Raw genomic sequence first — 17,557 nt, 5'->3', positions numbered from 1 at the left:
AAATTTAAGCGTCGTGACTCAACCACTCCGCCGGGGATGTACAAACAGGCCGCCTGGCTAAATGTAGCCTCTTATACGCATGTAGCGCACTTCTCGTTTGAACACAAACTAAATGATTTTAGTCTAAAATATTTCCCCTAAATTCATCTCAGACAAATACATCAGTATATAGAGCGAATGAAGAAGATTTTGTACGGCAGTATTTGCCACCAGTTATGTTTTAATTTCACAGGCAATTTGATTAAATTATATAGATGTTCGATCAATTATTTTTCAAAACTTTTATTTAATACTTCTCTACGTTCATTATAGCATGATACATTCAGTACGTAGAGTCTTCTTCCTCTCCTTCCTGAGCTTTTCTACAATTCTTTTAGGGTTGGCATTTAGGGTGAAGTGGTGGAGTTTTACAGCCGGATGTGTTTCATGACGCGACCCTATGTGGAGGGATGAATCAACTATTGCATATTCCTGTGCTTGTTAGCATTATGATTTGTTGATCATAAATGTCAAGTCGTGTATTGAGATGAACAAAAATGCATAGTCCCTGAGCTAAAAGAATTAAACATATACCATTAAAAATTCTAGCCCTGACAGGAATTGAACCGAGAGCCCTCTGAACTGGAGGCCAGTACGCCTACCATTCCGCCAGAAACCACGCTGATAAAATAAACTGTTCAGTGTAATTTTTAATTTAAAATAATCATCCGTTTTCCTTCACCACTTTATTTTTTATGTTTAAGCAGAATTCAGATATACTCTATGTAGGCAAGCACGGAGTGATTTAAGTCATGTGTAAAGAAAATGGAAGTAATTTCGTGCCTTCAAACATTATTTTTTGGAGAACGTTTTTCAGTTATTTAGTGGAGTCCGCCAGTCCTTCCTCCATGGATGGCGTGTTGGTATTTTGTTTTTGCCATTTGATTTACAATCAAGGAATCTGTTTAAGGTATCTTACTTCTCCAGGAGAATTGTCCTTTCGGTGACTGACTGAGCAAGGGCAGAATTCTTTACGAACAAATCAAATTTTTACAAATGCCGCAAGAGGTTTAGCGACAGATGTTCAGTTTACCCTCTCATTGGAAGACGTGACTACAGTAAGTCGTGTATTATTTTACAAAGTGTAAACACGTTTTCATTGCTTAGGACCTTATTAGGGCAATGGAAGAAGTACAAGAGGACCACAGGACAAAATAAACTATTTGATGGAGGCTTTGGAAGAAGTGTAAGTACGCCTTAGAAGTAAGTTTATACTGAACGAGCTTGTGTTTGTGTTTTAATTCCAAAGTTAAGAGGGCTTTGGGAAGAGTATAAGAATACTCTGGTTCGAAATAAACTATTTGTGGGAGAAATGGAAGAAGTGAGAGGGGGGCCTTGGAAGATAGTTATGGAAGTTAAAACTAAACGATCTTGTGTTGTGTTTTAATGCCAAAGTTAAGAGGGTCATGGAAAGAGTATAACGAAATCGTGGGATGAAATAAACTATTTGCGAGGCTTTGGAAGAAGTGTAAGGTAGCCTTAGAAGGAAGTTACGATGGAATGATTCTGTGCTTTGTTTTAATTCTAGGATGAATATAACTTTGTAAAGAGCATGAGGAAATCATAGGTCGAAATAAAATACAGATGCTTTGGAAGATCTGTAAGGAGGAAGTTCCAACTGCACGCTCAGTGTTTGCATTTTAATTGTGGGGTTGAGGATGTTTTCAAAAGAAATTCGGAACGTTGCTTAATTGCATTTTGAATGGCCCACCGTAACTTTGATACGGCCGTATCGCTACTCATAATTAGTTCCCATAATGTGGATATGAATATTAGATTGCTGGGCTACCACTCCTGTCACGACCGTATGAAATTAATATAACATCGTTCCAGTCGCACACTACTGTTGTATTGAGGTAGTATTGGATTTCTTATTTAATAAAACTCCATGACATCAAGTGTATTGTGTATATATATATATATGTATACGCAACCAATTTTTCATTATCCTTGTTTGGGAGGATCCATTACGTAGAAGCAATCCCATTAAAAAATAATATTAAAAGCAATCAATAGAATAAGAAAAAACCAGACCGTACAAGATGAGAAAAATATTGTATGTGTATTTATTTTTATCTTTTAATAAAAAATCCACTCTGGCCTCCTGCTTTGTGCCTACATGTATTGCATTACTTCTATCGATGCTTTGTATGAAAAAAGTTGATTTACAGTTAAATGGGAAGCAGTAGAAGGCCAGCATGTCATCAAATATTAATTTACTTTCCATAAAAAATAAATCAACAAATAAATAAGAGAGGATTTCATTGGGAGAAGATTTCATTTGAAGTAAACCTTTTCCTCCTGTTTTTATCAAGAGTGTGTATGTGCGTGTGTGTACTAGGAAGGAAGGTATGCCTACATGCTTGTGTGAGGTTTTTTCTCCCCTCCACCCTATTTTTTCTTTTTTCCAGGCAGATAAGCTAACGTGAAGTTCCAATTGATGACATCAATAATTTTCAAAGTCAACGATCAAAAGAAGCATTGACGAAGGACAAAACACACTTTATTCAGGTTTCTCCTCTCTATAAACAGTTTGACGACTATATTCAAGTTCCATTCGTTTTTCTCTCTTCTGGCTCTCTCTCTCTCTTTCGTTCCAGTTTGTTTTATCCCGTTCAAGTGGATATAGCAGGAGAAGTGCACCAGGAGTTGGAGATGAGGAAGGGGAATGGAAATTCGGTTGATTTACTTTTCACGGGCTGCGTAAAATAATCTCTCAGTGATTGGCGATATAGAAGGCGGCGGGGGGGGGGGGTAGGAAAGAGGGCTAAAATAAGAGAGAGAGAGAAAGCAAGGAAATTAAAGCTTACAAATATATAATATTTAAGCTGTGGTCATAAAGGCAGCAGATTATTCATAGATATATATATATCTTTCCCTCTTTTACAGTATCAATACGTAAACTAAATACCCTTATAAACATATTAATAAAACATTGAATGAAGTAGCCTGGCTTTATTTCAGCAAACTCATCCTTTAACTTCAGAATATTTTGAAGAAAAGGATCAGAAAATATTCGAAAAAGTGATATTACTGTAACTCTACAACACCCTATTTATTTCGTGACTAGAAACAGGATTTTTAAGCACAAATAGCTTAGAATGGAAACTTACTGAAGCGGTAACGAGTGTAGTCTATCATGCACAACGGTTATGTTATGAGTTTTGCCTAAACTTCAGGTGCACGGCCCATTAAAACCCCTAGAATTTATATTACTCTCGTTACATAACGGACAAGACACTTCCTAATAATCAATAAAAATCTATACATGACACAAACCTCACTCTGGGGTCGTCGGCGAGCCACTTAAGATACATAGTTTTTGAAGTTTGTAATTGCTCTTTTCATTGATCTAGAGTATAAAATTACAGTATTATTTTATTGCCAAATGCGAGTTTGTTCAATAATTACTAAAATATGTTGCATAGTTACCCTCTTACGGACTCGAACTATTTACTGAATACATTATTTACTTTCTGGTACACATGAGTAACATCACAGAATAGTGCACAGTTGTTCGTTGACTCCTGGATAGCGGTATACCAAATTTAAGCTACTTTCTTATTTTTGTATCTTGAATGGAAAGGATCAGTATATGAGTGGCGACCATTTTAACCGTAGATTATTTTCCACTGTGGACACTACTTCAAACTCTTCCTGGGCATCGTCGTCTTCAACAGTTACTTCAGCTTCTTCTTTTGTGGAACTGTGGTAGAGTCTCGGCCTCCGGATCCCGAGGTATCGGGTTCAAACCCGGCAGATGCAGTTGGATTATGAAAGGGTGGAAGGAAGTTTTACTCTGACATCTAGAAGGCTTAGAGTCAAATGGAACGTTGAAACTCACAATCAAGCAGCCAGACGGTGTCAAATTGAAAATGCTTGCACAAGATAGCTGAGGCCATACTGTTATATACTGTATACCACCACTAACTGATACTTAATAACTGTATTTATCAAAATAGCTCATCTCACCGTACGTTGTGTGATTTCATGTCCTTGTTTATCACTCATTATTTTTCGAATTCCGTCTCCTGAAAAGCCACGCTATTTTTACATTTAAGTTCAAATACCGTATTTACGCGATTAATACCCGTATACCGGGCGAGTTGGCCGTGCGCGTAGAGGCGCGCGGCTGTGAGCTTGCATCCGGGAGATAGTAGGTTCGAATCCCACTATCGGCAGCCCTGAAGATGATTTTCCGTGGTTTCCCATTTTCACACCTGGCAAATGCTGGGGCTGTACCTTAATTAAGGCCACGGCCGCTTCCTTCCAACTCCTAGGCCTTTCCTATCCCATCGTCGCCATAAGACCTATCTGTGTCGGTGCGACGTAAAGCCCCTAGCAAAAAAATAATACCCGTATATTTTTTTAAATTGAGGTACGAAATTTGGGTGCGTGTTTCATTTGAGTCTGTGTTGGCATTTTTTAAAATCAGCCTGAAGTTAGGGTGCGGGTATTATTCGCGTAAATACGCTAATATACCGTTCTACTTCAACAGTTATTCATTTAATATAAGATGCAACCATTAATTATATTGTATATTTGTGAAGGACTAGTTGTCCAAATTTCAACTGGAAAAAAGTGGCACAAGAATTATTTTCTGTGTTGCATGTTACAATGCAATAAATACATCTGTAAGCTATAAACTGATGATTCTTCACAGGACCTCTGCATGAATGATTAAAATCTGGTGATAATAACTAGAAAACTCCATAATTTTAAAATTTTCTGTAAGAAATCAACGTTGTTTCCATTACTGTAGATTTTAGAAGCTGCTAGAGTGTCGGGACTTTGTCCAGCGAGGTCGCTAGGTTTTTTAAATCATTATTTCTTCTTTTATTTTAAATTTAGTAATATAACTGTAATTTGATATCAATAATTTCTGCATTTATTGTGTTTAGGAAAGTTTGATAATCCCAATGATTTGTACTTCAAGAATAACACTACCACAATGCACATCGTTATTGGGCCTAGAAAAATCGCAGTGTGAGATATCTCGGCTTAGAAGTAAAGTTCTGTCATATAAGGTTTTATACTGTGCGAGTTCTATAAAGTAATTCTAATTCTTAATGACTTATTTTCTAAATTGAAAGTCACATTATGTAGGATTAACTTTTACTTTAATCGGTTGTTCACTGTGGCTTTTGATGGCAAAATTTCAAAACACGCAGAGCGAGAAATTTGCTCACTATTATGTATTGATAGTAAGTACATCGTGTTGATGATCCTTGTATTTCTAATAGTGATTGTAACTGTTGAGGGAGATAGAGAGGGCGAGAATATACCGTTTACTGTATTAGTTTAGAAGTGGGTGGGGTGGGAGGAGGTTACGTCTTAGCGCCAGAGTTTGCGCTGGAGCAGTAATGGTATTCTTGCGGTTAATTCCGAAAATGTTACGGTCAAGAGGTTGAGAGAGAGAGAAAGAGAGAGAGAGAGAGAGAGAGCTACCCTTCATTCCTCTTCTCTTGTCCGACATGACCGCTCTCCACCACCAACAAACAACTACACAACTTACTTTCGGGATAGGCTACACAATTTTCCTTCAATGCAAACTTGGTCTGTTTTGGACATCTCGGTATGGGAATGTAATTTCAACCACTGCACAAGATGCGGGAAGGAAATGTCTGCATAAATCGTCGTAAATGCCTCAACAGCATATACTTATTCTTCCCCCTCCACTCCCTTCTTTCGTGAACGGGTCGCATAAGACCACGACGAACAACATTTTTTTCATGGCTTTTCTTTTAGCCGAATATTCTCTTATACCCGACGACTAAGTATGTGTCTATTACTCCATTCATGTATGGCGTGTAGTCTTCCCCTCCTCTTCCTCGAACTTGCGTGTTTGTGTGATCACTTCGATTCCATGTCGGTCACATAGATTTTGTGATCCTAATTCTTAAAGATCTTTTTCCCTTTCAGGAATGTGTGGATTTTTTTTTTGGTTTGGGTACATTTTTCCTAACTGTCCCAGGAATTGGATTCTTTGCAGGAGCATTTTATCCGTGAATTTGTTGATTTGTTCACTGGGTTTAGGTTACTTAGCCTTAGAATTTTTCTCATAATTTTGCGAATTTCTAATTGTTTTGTTTTGGAGATAGAGTTTCTGCGAGGTTTCCAGTGCTTCTGATCTGATTACTGTTGTGTACTGTCAGATTTTTCAGTTCCAACAGAATTTCTTTCGTCATGGTAATTGAAAAGCGAGGTCTCTTCAATGGACTTGGGGTGGGCACATTGCCTGGATGCATCAAGTTAGGTGGGCTCACATCGCAACAATATGGGAACTCAGGATAGGAAAAATAAACAGAGGACGTCTACTGCAGAGATGGTCTCAAGATGTGGTGTTCAATGGACAAGACGGAGTGAAGTGGACATAAAATAAGTAGTCAGAACTTTACGGTTGAGATTACTGGAATAAGGAATTAGTGTGTATGCCGTGGTGTCATCTTATGTGTTCCGTTTGAACTTCAAGCTCGATGACAGCCAGCAGAACTTTGTCCTCCACAGTTCTTGTGTTGGTCCAATAGATCAAGAGGCTTTGATTCCGCCAATCAATTCCATTGTGTCTATTTTTGGCTTTACTCCTATTTTCATAAATTCCACTGTTTGTTTTGTAAGTCTCTCTGGTTGCATTCTTTTAATGTGTTCATAGAATATTATGATTATTGTTATTGTTATGTTCCATATCAAATTAATCAAGAATGTATTCAGTGATGTTTTGTGGACAATACTCTAGTAATCAACAATGTAATTATCCTTGTGGTTTGGCTGAATGTCGAGCGTTGTGGTCCATGGGTTCATAGCGGCCCGCGTTCGATTCTAGGCCGTGTCTGGGATTTTAGTAGCGTTTGAAAAAAATTCCTGGAGCTAGGAGCCTGGATGTTTGTAATCATACTAATACAAAACATCTCGCCACCAACCGCCACAAAAATACGCGATAGTGAATGCATCCCTCCACACAGGGTTGGTGTCAGGAAGTTCATCCGGCCGTAAACATAGGTCAGCTCCCCCCTCATCAAATGCCGACCCCAATAAACTGAGGGAGAGTTTATTTTTATATTTTTATTAATTATTATATTTTACGTAGGACGGACATGATCACGAAGTATTTGCTTGTAAGTTAGATTGCATCTTTTGGGCTTTTTCTGGGTCAGAAAACAAAGTGAACAAAGTGAAATTCTTAACGGCTTACAGAGAACTTTCTTTCCACGTTTTCAGAAGAAAAACTTGTCTGTTCACGATCAAGATTTCAAGTCTTTTCTTATGAAGATGTGGAACGGAGTTCTCTGCGAAACGTAAAGAATTTCACCCTGTTTTCATACAAGGCAGAACACATCAGTCTAATATTAGACTGTACCTCGAACATCTTCAGTGCAACTCCGCTCCATTCTGGAGGGAAAGTTAGGAGGGAAAGATTTCTTCTCCAGTAGTTGTTTCCCCGACCAACCAGAGCCGTTCTGTTTTAACTCAACTGGCGGTAGAACTTCAACACGTCAATCGGTCGAGCGATAGGGGCGCTGGAATGGGCAGTGTAGGGGAGGGGACACATTTGTATCAATCGTTCGCTGCTACAGCCGGACTGCAGACAGCTGCAAACAAACCTTTAAAGCGTCAAATTTGATTCCTCTCTTCACCTGGCTTCATCAATACGGGAAAAAGAACGTGTCAAAACGAAACGTGATTATTATAAAAAATATGCAAATATTTCGTTAAAATTATATGGAGAGATTGAAATAATAGATTTAATACTAATCCACATAATAATAATAATAATAGTAGTAATAATAATAGTAATAATAATAATAATTTATAACGTTGAGTAAACATATTCTAATAATTGTCCCTCAAAATGAGTGTCACAGCTTTGAGAAAGGAGGATACATATACATACTTTTTTGTAGGCTCTTACCGAGCAAGTGGATGAGCGGTTTGGGTCTCGTAGCTATCGGCTTGAATGGATTAGAACTCCATTGCCGGAAGCCCTGAAGATGGTTTTCCGTGGTTTCCCATTTTCGCACTATGCAAATGCTGAGACTTTACCTTAGACTCGGTCGCTTCTTTCCTGTTCCTCGCCCTTTCCTATTCCATCGTTGTCGTAAGACCTATCTGTGTCGATGAGACGTAAAGCAAATTGAAAAAAAAAAGGGAAAAGAAACATTTCCCTTTGCGAAAAGCTAATGATCATGAATATGTCTTTTAATAAGTGAAACTCAATGTTATTTCAAAACCTGCAACTTTACGTCAAATGACCTTAACTTGTAGCCGCAGCATCTTTGGCGACCAACGCCTACGATAAGGACTAATGTGACGTTACTGACGGCACGCTTTCTATTTCAGCACACTCTATTTATACAAATCCACAGCCGCAGCATATTTGGCGACCAAGGCCTACGCTAACGACTAATGTGACGTTACTGACGATACGCTTTCTATTTCAACACACTATCTTTATACAAATCCACAGCCGCAGCATCTTTGGCGACCAAGGCCTACGCTAACGACTAATGTGACGTTACTGACGATACGCTTTCTATTTCAGCACACTCTATTTATACAAATCCACAGCCGCAGTATCTTTGGCGACCAAGGCCTACGGTAACGACTAATGTGACGTCATTTTCGTCACATTTTGTCGCGTTACACAAATTTTCAGATGACTGCCAGCCATAAGACATATTCATGTCCGAAAGAGAGGAAAACTTTACCCTCCAAGATCGTGTCCATTATTCTCCGCGGTAACCTGTCCTTTTCCATTTATGTCACAAGACCCCACGTACAGCCTTATCCACCGAGTTCATTCCTTACTTAGCCCTTATCTCCTCATTCCGAGTACCCCCCACCCTTGCTCCTTGATGTTTGTACCAGAAACCATTCCCTCGTCTTTTATATCTGTTGCTTCCTACTCATGAATGTGATGTCCTCAGTCCACCCAGTTTTCACTCCCGGGCTCACTTCATTCATACAGAATGCCGTTGTTCGCAACTGCGAACTTCTGTCAGTAGCTTTGCTACACATTGTATAGTCAGTGAAATAGAATCATTCATCCTATATCATTCATCTATTCATCGATACGTCCATCCGTGGGCCACGGTACCACTATCTACCTGCCCTTCTGTGACGCAGACTAATGCCATTCTCTTTGCACTCTCGCCAACGATCCTAAAGTCTTTGCCTTATCCTTCCTCGTTCTTCCACCGAGATGTTCCGTGGATTGGCCAGTGGTTTTTCGGGTGCATCCCTCACTCCCGCAACCTTGACACCCACTTCTGCTAGGTCTTTGGGTGCCCGTGTAAGGCACCCAGTCTGTGCTTTCCACTTTTCTTGCAGAAGTATGCTGTTAGTCAACCTCTCTTAATTCTACCTTTTAATGTGTCCACGAAAGGTCAGTCTTCTTTTCGTCATCGCCGTCGTATTTTTTCCATGGTTTTACAGATTTCCTGCTTCGGTCTCATGCGGAAAGTATGCCGATCTTTGTGCGACTTTTTCTGGACCCAAGTTTTTTTAGGAATCTTCTCTCTCTCTTTTTTCAAGGGCTGAGTCTGCCCACCTTGTCAGTGTTTCCATTCCATAAAGACACTCCGTTTTAATTTGGCTTCAGTGAAGATGGACTTAGGCCCCATGGCATAGTTGGAAGGCCATTCCCCGTCTCCCTCAGCCCCTCTTTTAATGCCTTCTTTCATTTCCATTGAGAGTGAGAATGTTGAGCAGGTATTTACAGTTTGAACGCGATGGATGTCCCCAAATTCTATCCGTTTTATTTGAATTGCTTGAGTACATGGATGGTGTTTTTTTAAAAGGAAATGTTTAATCGCTTATTGTCCGCAATATTTTGTACTTCTTCTACTTAATTTTTGCCTTTTTGAGAGTTGTATTTCGGAACATCCCACAGTTAGAATATATTTATTAAATAATTTCTTTGAAAATATTTTTCGTATATAAGGATATTATCAGTGCTCAAGAAATTAATATATAATATGAAAAGTAGAAGAGTCTCATTTAGTATTCAACGTAACACGACTAATTGCATGTCGAATGTTTGATTGATAATTTATTCATTTGCCCCAGACAGTGAATCACAAAGGTCACCAAATGGCACAGAGAGAGAAAAACTCTGAAAAGTCATTTTCTCGACAGTGATAGCCAGCAGTTCGATTACACACCGAATCGATAATCTCAATAAAGGACACATACGTTGACGACACATCCAGCCTTAATGCATACCCATCAATAATATATCACTATGCACAAGGCGGTGGCTATACAATATTAACATGGCCTCCTGTACGCTTGCAATAAACGTTAGCTGCCAGAAGAATAGCAACATTCAGCCAATATGGGATTTCTCAGTATGGGAAACACATTAGTACGTCATGAGGTCTAATTCATCTTTAGACATACAAACTATGTTGCTATCTTCTAGAAAAAGGGTAGATATGAGCAGAAAAGGAAGGGAAATTTACTGATATTGCGGTATGGAAACCATCCAGAAAAACGTATGTTCATCGGATAGTTAAAAACATATCTTCTCAGAGTTCTCCTATTTTGTGTTTCGCATTTCAGTGGTCTGAACACTGGATGATCTTCTCTTTCCACGTTTCCGTTCTGTCTCTCCCTCTACGATCATTTGTATCAAGCTGTATTTGACATTTCAGAATATGCACTCTAAAAAGGGGCCCGATGGAGATGCGCTCTGTCTTATTTCCCAGTGTTATATGCCTACTGCATTATTATTATTATTATTATTATTATTATTATTATTATTATTATTATTACGGCTCCAACACACCGAGGAACTGCAAATCGACAGGAAAACAAAACAAAAATTTCTATTTCAAACTGTTCCAAATCAGAATCGGTGCTGGGAATCACCTGGAAGAGATAGGCCTACAGCAAAAAGATTCTATATCAAAAAATTCGAGGCACTACAACAACACAGTAATCAAATCAGAGGCACGTTATGCATCCGAAACCCTGATAATTAGTGTCAGGTAACAAATTTAAAAAGGCCGATGATCTAGATGTTAGCCCCCTTTAAACAAAAAAAAAAAAACAAAAATCATCGAAAACAACAGAACCGGGCGAGTTTGTCGAGCTTTCAACCGGAAGATTGGGGGTTTGAAACCCGCTGTCGGCAGCCCTGCAGGTGGTTTTCCTTCGTTTCCCATTTTCAAACCTGACAAATGCTGGGGGCTGTACATTAATTAAGACCACGGCTGCTTCCTTTCCACTCTAGGCTTTTCCTATCCCATCATCGTCATAAGACCTATCTGTGTCGGTGCGATGTAAAACAAATTTATAAAAAAAACAGGGAAAAATTCTCAGAAAAAAACAGAACCAGAATATGAAAATAGAATTTGGATTAAAAATAAACCATACGAATGACTAACTACTATTCAATCTAATTTTGAAGAAAGTTGGTGAATGCAAAATAAATTAAGTGATAAATATTGACAGATTTCTTAAAAACAAAATTCACGTTGATTGCTTAGCTTTTGCAGATGACCTTGCAATTATTTCCAAGAACAGAGAAGAAGCAATCCAGTACGTAGAAAAACTTAATGAAATCGCGGCAGAACCATACTCCAAATTCCATTTGAAAAGACACAGTGGATGGCATGAATTAAATCAACATTTGGCAACCAACCATTAATCTCCTATTTTGGAACAATCTTGCAACTAGATAAATTCAAATTTCTAGGCAAAATTATTCAACTAGCGGGGTTAAATCAGGAAGCAGACCATGAAAGAACCGCTAAACTCCAAAGAGATTACATAATTACCTGGAATGAATACAACGAAATAATAATCTAGGCATAAAAGTGGAATATTACGACACTACAAGAAAATCATCAAACCTGGGGCACTTTATTTATTAATTGGAGGCAGGTCATAAAAAAAAGAAAAACATCAATAAACAAGGGATGAAAATTCTCAGAAAAATCCTAGGCCCGAAATATTAAAATGGCATTTGGATGAAAAAGAAATCACAGGAAATTTATTAAATCACAGAAAAAAACACAGATACGATTAGAAAAATCTATTAAAATTATACGGACACCTACGCTGTATGGACAACATCAGGCCGATAAGGACATTTGTAAACCTAGTACTACCCCTGAAAAATCGCGACGATTGGTTAGCGAAAATAGACGAAGCTCTATAAGAAAAATGAATGATGATGATGATATCAATATCGTGTGGTATCGAATGTCGATTTCAAGTTTTTATTTTGACGTCACCTTCGTGAGTTGTATGTCACTTCCACCACCGGAAGATCGCACCACGGTAGTCAGTGCTACATTCAATGCTTCTTGTAGCGAAGTCGGGAATTCAGCGGACATTCTTTAGAAAGTGACAAAAATTATTTTATTCACAAAGAGGATTCATGTTGAAATGTATGATTGGAAGGTCTAACTTCGTGCGAGATGGATTTTTGTCAGTTTATCATGTGGGCTTGGGTAGATTGGTTAATTTTAAATACCATCACTTCCTGGAAATGTTACCGTGAACGCTTGCATAAATTAAGGAGTTTTTACTGTGGGATACCACTCCTGTCGTGTTCTGACTGAATGTACTTTTATGTACAGCATTAATATTCAACCATATGTTCTAAATAATGTTCTTTTAATACTGTAACGATTAACGTTGCAATCAATCACAAAATAATATGCAAATTATATTTAAGCCTCACCGAATGATATATGAATCGTAGTCGTGGCAGCCGATTGCGCTAGAACGCTAGTTCCTTTGCCGTCAGGAGGCCGAGTTTCAAGACTTCACTCTGTATCGTCGTCAAGACAACAGATTGTATTAGTACTAGAGATCAGAAGGCGGTGACACCAAATGCTGTCGCCGTTATACAACTTCTAATGGCAAGATAATCAATAAATGGTAGCAGTAGCAGTGGATTATTTAGATCTATGTAGCAAAAAGTCCGATTCAGAACTTGTATGTGCGATAAGACCTACGTCTGAAACAATCTGAAAGGTGGTGCTTCTTACCTTATGAGGGCAAATGAGTTATTCTGTTCAAGGAACATACGGCAACCAAGAGATGGGCGACAAATCCTGAGGAGTTACCTGTCAGTGAATGGAGATATTCACTCAAAATCATAGCAAACGTCTATACAGCCAATTGACACAGTGGGATCGAAACTTTTGCACACGTCTTGGGTGCCTGCAAACATGGTGAAGTCCTTAGAAATGCCCGCCATCACTGTATTCGGACCTTCATCGCTCATGCCTTATGGGATCGTCGGTGAAGAACATGGGCATGCGTTGGATGGATCCTGCAAGCGGATAGCCATTCCAGGAGGCTCGACTCATGGTTTTACAATTGACTCTACAGTTCAAACTAGGCCTCCGAAACTCACTTAGCGGGTGCTCATAAAGAGAAATGCGATGCCTACGAACCCACAATTCCAAACTACAAAACAAAATATAAGTTAACATCTTATGGTTGTAGCTAGTGACACAGTAGCATCCAGATTTGCACAGTTCTGTAAGCTGTTCGGGCTGGACAATCAACTTGTGAACACGATGCCCTTGGTAGCTGTTAAGGTTTCTGTTGCTACTTTGAGAGATCGTTTGTAAAACTGTTATGGAAGCCATATAGAAATAACTTTTACCGTCTGATTTTACGATATATTATAACTGAAGTTCGGAATGCTTTGTCTAGAGGAAGCTGAATAGCATTTGCTGTTAATAATAAATGAGAATATATATAGCCTATATGTATGTGTGTGGGTGGGGCATACTCCTGTATGCAAGTGAAATCGGGACCGTTAGCTTGGACGACAAAAGAACAAATTACAGTACTCGAGATGTAGTGTTAAGGGAGGGAGGATACTGAAAATTTCATAAAGTAAGGGATGAGAAAACGCTAAGGATTGAGGATAGTCTGTGCTTGTGAAATATTCCGACTCAGAGAAGGGCCAGCTGGATTGGGCACGCCTTAAGGCAAAAAAGTCTTCTGCATACAATTCTTTGGAATTAAAGAATTGCAGAGGACGACCGCGACTCGCATAAATCAGTCAGATCAGGGAGGATGAGGTCCATTTCTCTGCATTTTGAAGACTTAAGGAAACGTGCGGTGAATCTGCTAAGGGTGTCATTGAAGATCTTAATTTCAACCTGTTTTGTTCTGCTGGTTGTATTGTCGGCAAAGAATTTGCAGATAATTAAGGGCTGTTTCTTTCACCTATAGCCATTCAAAATGGTTTTATATGGGAGCAATAATCATATTAATGGAACCCGGATGTTTAGGATGTAATAGGTTAGAATTCAAACATACTAAAGAGAATAACAAGTACATACTACCCGTACAACAGTCTTGCCATGAGATTTACATAAATATTTGGGGCCCGGCGTGTTAGAACACATATAAATTTGGTTACTCTCGCTGCAAGATGAAGGAGGGGGTTAGGCGACATTTCCTATTAGCCGAATTATTTTGCATTCGAACCTAATACTGCCTAAACACTCGGACTCTCGATTATTTTGACGTCTCTGTTCCAAGTGGACAAAAATTAAAAAGGCCCATCAATGGAGACATACTATGTAATCCTCTGACGAACACTGCGTAAATAATTCACTTACATAAGCGAACAAGGAAATTTAAAAGAATATGTTCAGTACTCAGAGAGCATAACAATAGGGAGAAAGTGAAAGAGTCATACAACGGCAGATTTCTAAATTGTGTATTCATAGAAGGCTGTGGAAAACAATTGAAACTCACAATGCCTACACATTAATTAGGCTTTGAAGTTAATCTCTCCTCCTCCGGAAGAACACGGAATGTTAAGAATACCGCATCTTTTAAAAAAAAAATAATGTGACAGATAGTAATCTTTTACACGAAATATTCAGAGCGGACAAAGATTGTCTCTTGTGGCCCTGCGATAAAAACGAGAATATTTCATGCCTTGTAGAACTGCTCATTTTGGTGAATATCATAACTTTAAGACAAATTTTCTCTTTTCTGTCATTACGAACATTGAATACCTACAAGGAGTCACCTTTCCCCTCTTCATTTTCGTTTAAAAAATAAGCCGGATGCGGTTTCCTTTTGTACTTAAGAGTTCATGATGGACGAATGCATCAGACAGCGAATCTATCCGTACCACCTGCCGCCTTAAAACAGAAATATTTACACACTTGAAAAGTCAAAGTCGGTGAAGCGCCGCAAGAGTCGTCCTTGGACACAAGTGGGGTCAATTTAGGCCAATTATGGCATTCTTGCAAATGAGATCAAGAGAAACTGATACAGTATTTTTCTTGCAAAATATTATACACTGGAGAAAGGATCCGGTTGTGAGAAGTGAATGTTTGAACGTTCACTTTGTCTTCGTAAGAATGGAATAATGTCGAATCGTAACTGAGTAAGAGAACACGTAAGGATACGTAAGTTAGGCATCGACAGGGGTAAAATATCGTTCCGATATCCCTGAAAAATTGTATACTAATACTAATAATAATACAAAAATCAAGAATCATACCTCAAGATGAAAAAGAGCTCAGACACCATCCGGACATACCTGCAGAATGAACCCGGGAAGACTGACCAATCAGATAATAAGTTTGTTTTGAGACTAGAAAAACTACAGTACGCTGGTATCAGGAGGTGAAGAAGGACCTGGAAGAAATGGGAATACAAGGAACGGAAATCTGCAACAGGGATGCTTACAAGTCGAGAATCAAGGCCACAAAGAAGTTTCAAGGAAAAGTTAGATCCCGTCCCCAATCGCCGCGGACAAAAGAAAGCAGGAGATTGCAGAGTGAAACGATGAAGGAGAACTGGACGAGGAATAAAGTCCAGAAACAGATGAAGATGAATTCGAATTAACGTGGTCCTTAGTCGGCCAAAACGAAATAATAATAATAATAATAATAATAATAATAATAATAATAATAATAATAATAATAATAATATCTCGGAGAATGGATTAGTGGGAATGCTGTGAAATCCAAACCAGTGGAATCCAGGAAATATAAACTTGAATTGGCCTTCCAAGTAGCAAAGAATACTTACAACAAGAAATCCCGATCAGGGGGGTCCAAAGTTAAACATTAATAAACGGTTATTAAACCATAAACACTAAACATGAAATTCAAAGACCAGATGGAGAAACTCGAAGTAAAAGAAAAAAGACAATTTTAAGAAAGATCCTAGGACCAAAATTTCAGGACAATAAGATAATATATATCAAGAATGAAACACTCTACAATAAAATTGAAAAAGTCCCAGATACTATGCGAAAAAGGAGGATAAATCTTTACGGTCATCTTCTCAAAATTAACTCTAAATGATTAACCAAAGAAATCTTTGACTTCTTCCGTAACCGCAAAACAAAATTCAATTGGTTGGTTCCAAGACAAATGTATATTAAAAGCCAAACCTAATATCTCGGGAGACGAGTGGAAACGAGGATCAGAAACAGTGAAGAAATACTGGGCACTAAGAAAATAACTACACACAGACAAATAATTGATTCAACGTTCCTCAAAGAGGGTGAAACGAAATAATAATAATAATAATAATAATAATAATAATAATAATAATAATAATAATAATAAGAAGAATAAGAATAAGCACCTTCTAATAGGGTAAAGAATGCAACAGGAACTACCTCACTCATCGTTTTCTTGTCTCTTCAGACACACTTTATCTTCCTTAGACTCCTGCCCGGCTGAGTGGCTCAGACGGTTGAGGCGCTGGTCTTCTGACCCCAACTTGGCAGGTTCGATGCTGGCTCAGTCTGGTGGTATTTAAAGCTGCTCAAATACGTCAGTCTCGTGTCGGTAGATTTACTGGCACGTAAAAGAACTCTTGAGGGACTAAATTCCAGCACCTCGGCGTTTCCGAAACCGTAAAAGTAGTTAGTGGGACATTATTTTATTATTATTGTTATTATTTATCTTAGACTACTGATGGTGCAACTGTTAGGAATAATAATATTTGTCCATGTCTTTGGCTGAATGGTCAGTGAAGTGACTTTCGGTTCAGTGAGTCTCGGGTATTAGCCGCGTCTGGTTACATCCTCTGGCTTTAATTAATTAATTAATTTATTGGAAGCTGCTGAAGATGATTCTTACTCAGGTGTCCAGAAACGCTGAGTTATTATTATTATTATTATTATTATTATTATTATTATTATTATTATTATTATTATTATTATTGTTATTATTATTATTATTATTATTAATATCTTCTATGTATCATAAAGCACGCCAGAGAGCTCTAATACTAATCTTAAGCTTTGTACACTTAAGCTTTGACCCCAGCAGCTTGAAGACAGCTAGATCACATATCTCATGTGTATTATTTCATGTTATGAAATTGAAAGGAAGCGAGAAATTTTCGAACCATTAGTAGCACGCCAAAGAACGAACACGATACAGAAAAAAAAGAAAGAAAACAGCTCATCCTTAACATGGAGAAACTCACGTTTGTCCAGTACTATTGTACCTAAAGTGCATACTACGTGAACGTCATTACCTGGATGGTTCGATTTTAATAG

At 38.3% G+C, this 17,557-nt stretch overlaps 1 protein-coding gene across 8 annotated transcripts in view; it reads right to left on the bottom strand.

The window, feature by feature from the left end:
* LOC136886379 (homeobox protein cut) overlaps window positions 1–17,557 on the bottom strand; it is a 473,229-nt gene that overhangs the window by 429,747 nt on the left and 25,925 nt on the right. The window lies entirely within an intron of this gene.

The sequence above is a fragment of the Anabrus simplex genome, chromosome X (genome assembly GCF_040414725.1).
Source record: "Anabrus simplex isolate iqAnaSimp1 chromosome X, ASM4041472v1, whole genome shotgun sequence".
NCBI classification, from domain to species: domain Eukaryota; kingdom Metazoa; phylum Arthropoda; class Insecta; order Orthoptera; family Tettigoniidae; genus Anabrus; species Anabrus simplex.
Note: the sequence above shows the minus strand (reverse complement) of the source record. Positions and strands in the feature narration are given on the sequence as shown.